This window comes from Hetaerina americana, unplaced genomic scaffold (genome assembly GCF_022747635.1).
Source record: "Hetaerina americana unplaced genomic scaffold, ioHetAmer1.1.p SCAF_7, whole genome shotgun sequence".
Taxonomy (NCBI): Eukaryota; Metazoa; Arthropoda; class Insecta; order Odonata; family Calopterygidae; genus Hetaerina; species Hetaerina americana.
Window position 1 is genome coordinate 77,582,613 of NW_027287316.1, and position 8,676 is coordinate 77,591,288.

At 40.6% G+C, this 8,676-nt stretch overlaps 2 non-coding genes across 2 annotated transcripts; one reads left to right on the forward strand and one right to left on the reverse strand.

Annotated features, from left to right (window-relative positions):
- Positions 1–521: 521 nt before the first annotated feature.
- TRNAQ-UUG (transfer RNA glutamine (anticodon UUG)) lies at positions 522–593 on the reverse strand. The gene has a single exon. It is a non-coding gene; the product is annotated as a tRNA-Gln (tRNA).
- Positions 594–8,365: 7,772 nt separating this feature from the next.
- Positions 8,366–8,437, forward strand: TRNAQ-CUG (transfer RNA glutamine (anticodon CUG)). Its single transcript has one exon. It is a non-coding gene; the product is annotated as a tRNA-Gln (tRNA).
- The last annotated feature ends 239 nt before the right edge of the window (positions 8,438–8,676 follow it).

Below are 8,676 nucleotides of genomic sequence, written 5' to 3' on the forward strand. Positions count from 1 at the left end.
CACGTCAAAAAACCAGGCAGTAGATTTATCTCTTCTTCCGATACTAAAACATGAGTAAGTTTGTCATGATCCATGAGCACAACTTTCATTTTCCCTTCTTTGCCACACTTCTCAAAAGCAACGATTTCCTTCTCATTCAGAGCATTAAGAACAGGTTATGGGATCACGTCGACGAAGATCATGGGAATTATCGTTGAATAAACGACGCGTCTCAGTCATCACGCTATTGGATTGGCGCAGGGTGCCACAGGAAATCCTTTGTAATTCTAACGGAAGATAATTTTTACATCCCTCAGAGGATGGCACAGCACGGTACGCAACTGGTCAGTTGCGTATAATGCCATTTAACATCGTACGAAAAAGGATCAATGGTTGGAAAATAGCAATTTTTTTTAGAATATTTTTTTTATTTCTAAGGCTCCTAAGAATTGGGGCATTAACATAAGTGCTAGCTTATTTTATAATTTTTTACCAAGTATGCGTAAGAAGTTAACAAAAATATTATCAAATACAAAATCTTCAGGTCCCACCGAGATTCGAACTCGGATCACTGGATTCAAAGTCCAGAGTGCTAACCATTACACCATGGGACCTCATGTCCTAAGAAAAGATGGCTTAACAAATCACATGCATTCAACACGCAGCTCTAGCTTCCTTAATGGCAATTCATTTAATCCAAATTTAAATCTCGATTAAAGTCTACTCACAAGCGTATACGAGGCATCTCGTATAAGGAGATGACATGAAAAGAAAATTTATTGCTGTACTCGAAATTGTATTTAAACCTTAAGAATTTATTACAGATTTTTAGGTTTAATATTAGCTCGATATCCCTCCCCGAAATACAAACTTGCCATGGTAAAAGGGCTTGTGCGTTCCGATGACCCCTGGAGCTGTGCTGGCGGGAGTAATAAAAATTGCTCCTGGTAGGGTCACCCATGCCATATAGGTCGAAGGTTAGGAGCCAGACGAAAGGTAGTCCACGCAGCGTCTGTTCCTCAGTGAGGCGGCCAGTAAGTGATGGTGTCACGTTAAAAACACTATTGAGGAAGGCGACAGGAAACCACCTCAATTATCATTCCCAAGAAAAATATGATGGACAATAGAGATATTTTGAGTCCTGGCAACCACGGGGCTAGGCCCAATCGGCCGTGTGTCGTGCCCAGCAGCGGGGGAGGCAATGCTTCCGCGGTCGTCATCCCACGAAACCCTTGCAAGGGAAAACCAGCAGCAGCAGGACGGAAGACGCAGGAGAAGAAGACCACATTAGTTAGAATAGGAACGTGGAATGTTAGGACAATGAAGAGGACAGGGAAATTGGAGAATGTTAAGCGAGAGATGGAAAGGGGAAATATCGATATTTTAGGTCTATGCGAGGTGGGGAAAGATAGCGGGGATTACTGGAGTGATAAGTATAGAATAATATAAAGCGGCGGGGACGGGAGCCAACGAGGGGTTGCCATAGTATAAAATGAAGAGGTAGGAAGAAGCGTAGTCAACATAGAGCAGGTAATGGATAGAATACTACTAGTAGAGATAAAAGCAGAACCGACGAACTTGGTTATTATTCAGGTATACATACCACCGAGCAACCATAAGGAAGAAGAGGTCGATAGGATATACGATCAGTTAGAGGACAATCGGGTGTGTTCTTGCAGGGAAACATTAGATAGTGATGGGGAATTGGAATTCAACAGTAAGCGAAGGAAGAGATGGTGATGAGGTTGGGGACTATGGTTTAGGCAGGAGGAATGACCGCGGGGAGAAAGCAGTTGAGTTCTGCAGGAGACAGGGGTTAGTCATCACCAACACTTGGTTTATACACCACAAAAGACGCAGGTATACCTGGGAAACGCCAGGTGACTAAAAGAGTTATCAGTTAGATTTTATTCTGTTTAGACACAGGTTTAGGAACAGTGTGATAAATTCACACAGCTTCCCGGGAGCGGATGCGGACTCTGACCACAATTTAGTTGCTATGAAATGTAGCGTCCGTTTCAAAAAGATGAGGCAGGGGAAGGCGGTTAGAAAATGGGACGTAGAAGCATTAAATGGATTGAAAAAACGAGTATCAACAGGCTACTATTGAAACCGTTAGCGCATAAAGGACTAGGAAGCCATGGATCACCAATCAGATGATTACAAAGATGGATGAGAGGAGACAATGGAAGAATGTGCACATGGAGTTAGGCAAAATGAAGTACAAAGTTTTAAACAATAAATGAGGCGGGCTACAAATAAAGGAAAAGAAGCATGGTGGAAGAGGCAGTGAGAGGATATGGAACGTTTGCAGAGGAAGGGTGAAATTGGTGAGCTGTGGAGCAAAGTTAAATCTCTATCGGGAAGTAAGGAAGTAAGATCTATGATAGCAGATAGAGATAAGACGAGTAAGATAAAAGTTGACGAAAGAATGATCCATGAGAGATGGATGGAATACATAGAAAAACTGTATAGTTAAGAACTTACACCAACAAAATTAGGCATAAAAAGGAACAAGACGTAGAGGAAGGTAACTTAGGTCCAGGCGTGCTCGACAATGAGATAGAAAGGGCATTAAGGGGGATGAAACTAAATACGGCCGTGGGGGTGGATAACATTCTTGCAGAACTACTGAAATGTTTGGGAAAATGTGGTAGGAAGAGGCTATATGGGCTGATTCGCAGTGTCTATGAGGAAGGAATCTGGCCGGAAGACTTTGTGAGATCATTATTAGCTACATAGACATAAGTATCCACACGCATGTCTTCGTATTTTCTTGTTCCCATACACATAGTTACTATTTTAAACTTCCTCCTTCTTCTTTTCTATAGGGATATCTAGGAACTGCATGCGAGTTTCAATTTCTTCACCTTAATTCTTTTCTTGTCTTCCAGTATTCATCCATATTTTGGCTATGACTCTTTTTCCTCTTCCCTCACACTTTGGAATTCTTTCTTTTGTTTCCATGTAGGCTTCCGCGGAGATTATTGATGTAGGAAGTGGTTCTTTCGGGTTTTCTTCCGCGTGTATCCATTTTCCGGACAATATTTCGCCAACGTTTCAGTTGGCTTCCTCAGGTCCACTGAACAGGTTCAGTGGACCTGAGGAAGCCAACTGGAACGTTGGCGAAATATTGTCCGGAAAATGGATACACGCGGAAGAAAACCCGAAAGAACCACTTCCTACAATTCTTTCTTTTGTTTATCCCTTCTATCTCCAGTCAACCTCTTGGGGTTAGGTGGAAGAAGAGACTCCATAGTCTCAAATTCGTGCTGAAATATAGACGACTATCTGTTTATGTTTATCATCCCTTAAAGTCTATCTTTCTAACATCTCTCATATTTTTGTTTCTTTCCACATCTTTCTTTACTTCTTGAATCCAACTTGCTTCTAAACTCTTGTCCCAAAGATGTTTTAAAGATCCTCTGTGCTATCCTAATTTAATTAGCACCACTCTCCTCAAAAAGAAAACTAAATTTGTTGTGATGGTTTGTGGGAAAAAATTCCACGACAGTGACTAATATTAGAATATGCAGTTTCTTTCTGATATTTATCCCCCTATTCTTATCCAAATGATCCATATGTCGATTTAATGAGGGGACATACTGCTTTCTCCGGTAGCACACATTATTTATACGAAGGTATAATGAAAGGTTCTCGGCCTGACAAATGAAATACTGCGACTTTCAGATGAAAAATTATTTTATGTTTCTACATAACCTCCCCTGATTTCAAAAGACTTGGTCAAGCCTTCATCTAGCATCAGTATTACTTAAAGGAAATGAAAGTCTTGATGGCTGTGAAAATATCCATCTACGGCCCTCTCAACTTCTTCATTGGACGCGAAGCTCTTCTCGAAAACGAATGTCTTTATGTTTGGGAACAGATAGGGAGGATGACCAGGTAAATCGTACCCCAAATCCAATACTTTTCCCATCACCAACGCACTTTTGTGAGCAGTTGTGCTGTCTTGGTGAAAGATAAATTATTTCTTCTTCAAGCCAGGTCTCATTTCACGATATTTGGCATATAGCTGGCCAAGAGAGTTGGATTAACATTTTCCTTTAATTTTTCTGCCTTTTTCAAGGTAATGAATTAACAGAATCCTTTTCACATCCCAAAACACACTGGCCATGACCTTTCCGGGAGATGCGATTGACTTCGCTTCCCTTGGCGCTGGACCACCAAATTCCATCCACTGCTTCGAATGTGGTGGACCCTCGCCTAATCAATGGTGACAAATCGCCGCACAAAATCAGTCCGTTCCCTCTTTAATCGGTCCAAATATTGCCGCGTAAATCTTTTTCTCATTTTCTTTTGATCGGCATTCAGTATATGCGGCATCCACCTTGCGCAGAGTTTTTGCATCCCTAATTCTTTGTGCAAGATGTTTCTTCCGAAATCCCGACGGCGTTAGTTATCTCACTCACATTCACTCGTCGTCCATCGTCCAACACGATATCGTGCACCTTTCATTTGATTTCCGGATTAGTTGTGGTTTTTGGGTCCTCCACGTGGGTCATCTTCGAGAGGGATGTGAGACCACGTTTAAAGTCGGTTGCCCACTTTTTAACGGTTAATATTGAAGGAGCAGACCCGTTCATTTTTGTCAACTTCGGATGAATTTCCTTAGGGGTTAATCCATTCAAAACGAAGAACTTATGACCACAAGAAATCCAAGTTTTTCCACTTTAACGAAAAACACGAAAGACATTTACTGCAACAATACGTGTAAACAAACTGTTTGAAATAAAAAGTTGAAATTTGTATTACGAACTAATGACACGTGCACTCAGGTAGGGATTATAGATTTTTACTGATTGAAACGCCATCTTTGTTTAAGGCCGAGAAATGTTCACCTTACCCACCGTAGCGTTATGTGTACCTTTCTATAAGCCATAGTCCTTGGTTCGTGGACGGACTTCCATTCTAGTCCTCCTATTGACCGCGTTACGCTCACTTTCTTATCGAAACATTTATTTTCAAATAAAGCGGTCATGAACATTTTATATCCCCTTAGCCTTTTTGCCTACTCTAATGAGGACATAATATATTGTGCTTGTGGCCTATTCCAAAAACTTTACTTCCTCACTTTATTTTCCTACAACTCGTCGCATGAAGCCGTTTCTTTAAGGCGGATCCGCAAATCTTCCTAATGATCTCACTCCGCGGAGTTCTTTGTGGCGACGACGCCTTACTTGTAAGTAAGTGGCGTATATGTTCATGCAGAAATCCTTTCAACTCACAAACGCACATACTATCAACTGACAAACAGTATAACCTTAGGATGCAGTAAAAAATATATCCATATATCCAAAAACGTGCAAAGCAGAATTGAACAAGTAAGAAGCGAAATTCCGCTACCGCATGGACATACGACATACAATGGTCTCCTACTGTAGCATAATGTGTCTATGTTTATTCTTTTCATCTATTGCTACCTTAGAGCCTTCATATTACCAGCCTGTGTTCCTTTTTATTTATGCCTATCTTATTACCTATTTTGCATAAAAAAGTAGCTCATTTTACGCTTATCGATTAATTTTCAAATGAATATTGTCTTTTGTCTCTTAAATTCACCAGGGAAATTTAAGAAGTAGCTGTGGGAACCCTACCACTCGAAATGCTGAAATAGCAAAGGACTTAAATATGGCTGGCCGTCAAGTCACTTCTTCATCAATATATTTGATATCAATACATTTGATAGAAGTTCATTTCAACGCTCTCCTGAATTGAATGGCCTGAATTATGGATTTGAAACAACTTTAAACACGGAATAAGCAAAGGAATTTTGGTGAAAATGAGAGAATATCCGCAGTGATCATTGAAGCTTAATTTACCCAAAGTTCACGGAGTAGAGTGAATTAATGCAGAATGGCTGGTGACCTAACACCCCCTGCCACACATTCTTGCGACGGCTTGCAGGGTATTGTGCGGATGCAGGGGATTTAGGCTTTGAGCCACTGAGATACGAGGAGAACAAGCGAGGCTTAGACTTTTAGAAAGGTTCAGAGCAGAAGAGTCTAACGATGACGCTAAAGGAATTATAATAACCTCACACTACTTATGCAGAACAGACTATAAAGATAAAATAAGCGAGATAGATTCTAATACCGATAGGTACAAATACTCATTCTTTCCCCGAGCAATCAGAAATCATAATAGTAAGAAAACGAAGTCACTTTAGAAATATTAAAAACATTGAATTTACAAGTCGGAACAAAATTAAACATTGCAAAGATAATAGGTATACTTTCAGGTGCATGTGTATGTTGGTTGGTAGTTTGAGTGTTTTCATGTTACTGGAGTGTAAGGATTTTTGCATGAAAATGTACCATGTTTTGTTTGTGGAATTCATAAATTTGTGGCTTTTTCATGCGTTTTTTTTCTTTTCTAAATTACGGGTGGAGCCCTAACACCCCCCGCCACACGCCCTTGCGGCGGCTTGCGGGGTAGTGAGTAGATGTAGAAGTGCAAGAAAGGCGTATGCATCTGGTTTACTATTCCATTTGCACGGATAAAAATGCTTTCGTCATTCCCTTCCCACAACGACACACCCTCTCGCAGTCAAAACTCTATGCGGGCTTAAATACATCTGCTGGCGCCCCGCGATGTGGTTAAGAAAACTTCCCTATTCATAAGGGACCTTGATGCCGCTGTTTTTTTAAGGATATGTGGAAACTGGAGTTTGCTGTTTCCTTAAAAAAAATCCTGGAGGAAAGCGCTTCCTTCGTTGCCTTTTCCGTCGACTTCCAGACCGAAAAATTTCTCGTAGAAGACACCAAATATCTTAGAAAGCAGGGACCCGTCTCGCGTCGTATCTTATTCCGGACTCCTCACCGAAAATAGTTTCGAACTCAACGCACTTCCCTGAGCCTCGTGGAACTTTCGGGGAAAGGCGACATCTTTCTCTTCCCTCCCTCGATAGATATCGAGGCAAAACTCCGAACGAGACCTCCGTGAGAAAATGATTTTCAGTTTTCTCTCTAGGTAAGGCAATGGCTACCGTCACACTGTCCAGACTTGGCCTAGACTACGCTATTCCTTTGAAACACCGGAAAATACTTTCACGCTCGTGATCTAGCTTTTGTTTGGTCAGTTTGTTCAGTCTAAATTTTGTCACATAATTCTTGTCGAGGGATAATAAAAACAGCTAATTTTAAGCCGAAATGGTTACGCATTGCTTGAGAAATTTCGAGTAATTTTCTGACCAGATTTTTAAATCGTTTTTCCTGGCTTAAGTTCATTTAAACTTGACGACTAGATGGTGTCGATTATGAGAATGTCTTCCGTGAGGAACGATATTCCTCCACGGAAGGTTCCCATTGACATTGGACGGAAATTCCACAGGGATAAAAAAATGTTTTGTGCTATTAATATATTTTCCAATAAAATTACAATTGTTTCCAACGACGGCGGTAGTGGAAAAATTATTCTAATAAGCCCAGTTGGTCGTCAATGTCTTATCCTATCTATATTTTATATTTGTTATAGCTACTAGCAGTTCGTCTGGCGTGCATAGAGAAGTATCTTAGCTTTAGATACCGAAGTAAACGTTTACGTATGTTGAAAAAGTCAATTTCATTCTTTGTATGATTTAACATTTTTATGATCAAGTAAAATGTAGGTAATGCATGGCGTTGATGTTCCATGATGTGAGTGCAATCGCACTCTGCTGCACACACACTCTGTAGTAGATTGCGAGGCAGCATGTAGGTGTATTTATTAAATAATATTTCGGATAATAGCCACTGTCATTTATCGATTTGAAAACATTTCATTATATACATATTATTTCGGACGTAAGAAAAGGATTACTAGCTTTCGCGCAAAAATAAAATAATTGTATCCAATCTGCGATTTAAAGTAATACTAGTCACTCCCACATCTCGCGATAATAATTAAACAAACGTTAATCACCCGAGAAATCGTTATTAAATACTGCAATTATGATTTGTCATTGCTTTTATCAAAGAATTTACGTTTTCGAGCTCTTCCGTTGTCCTATTATCTGTTAGTACTGTTCTAGGGGTGGGTCGCTGTAGTCCAGGTGTAGACCGGTGGAATACTTGCCCGGGTTCGATTCCCGGGCAAGCCTCACTGGGCACCTGCAGCTCCACCTAAACTATATGATATGTCGGGTACCTGATCTTCCTGGGAAATCATAACTGGTACAGGGAAAGGAACTGCCCCCCTCATTCCGTGAATTTCACACGCCGTGTTGGGCTTAGTACTGGGTGAACTCTACCATCACCTACCAAACCGACCTTCGGGTTGATTACTGTGTTTATGGCTCTTGTCCTAGGGACACTGTATTTGAAGCAGCTATAGATGATTTCGCTTAGTTAAAATTAGTCCTTAAGCTGTGCAACACTTAATGTATTCAGGTCCCATGGTGTAATGGTTAGCACTCTGGACTCTGAATCCAGCAATCCGAGTTCAAATCTCGGTGGGACCTAAAACTTTTGCTCTCTGACTTTTTGAAGCAACCTTTTCTAAATGCATCACAGCATAACACACAGCGTACAAGACAGCAATCATCGATCATTCAGCTTAATTCCAGAAGTAGCAAACTAATAAATTAGATTTAAAGGGCTCCTCCTTAGCTTGATGAAATACTGGTATACTGGTTACTTGGAATAGGCTGAAAATTTCACCAAACAAAAATTTTTTATATCCATCAAGTTTCTCAAATGT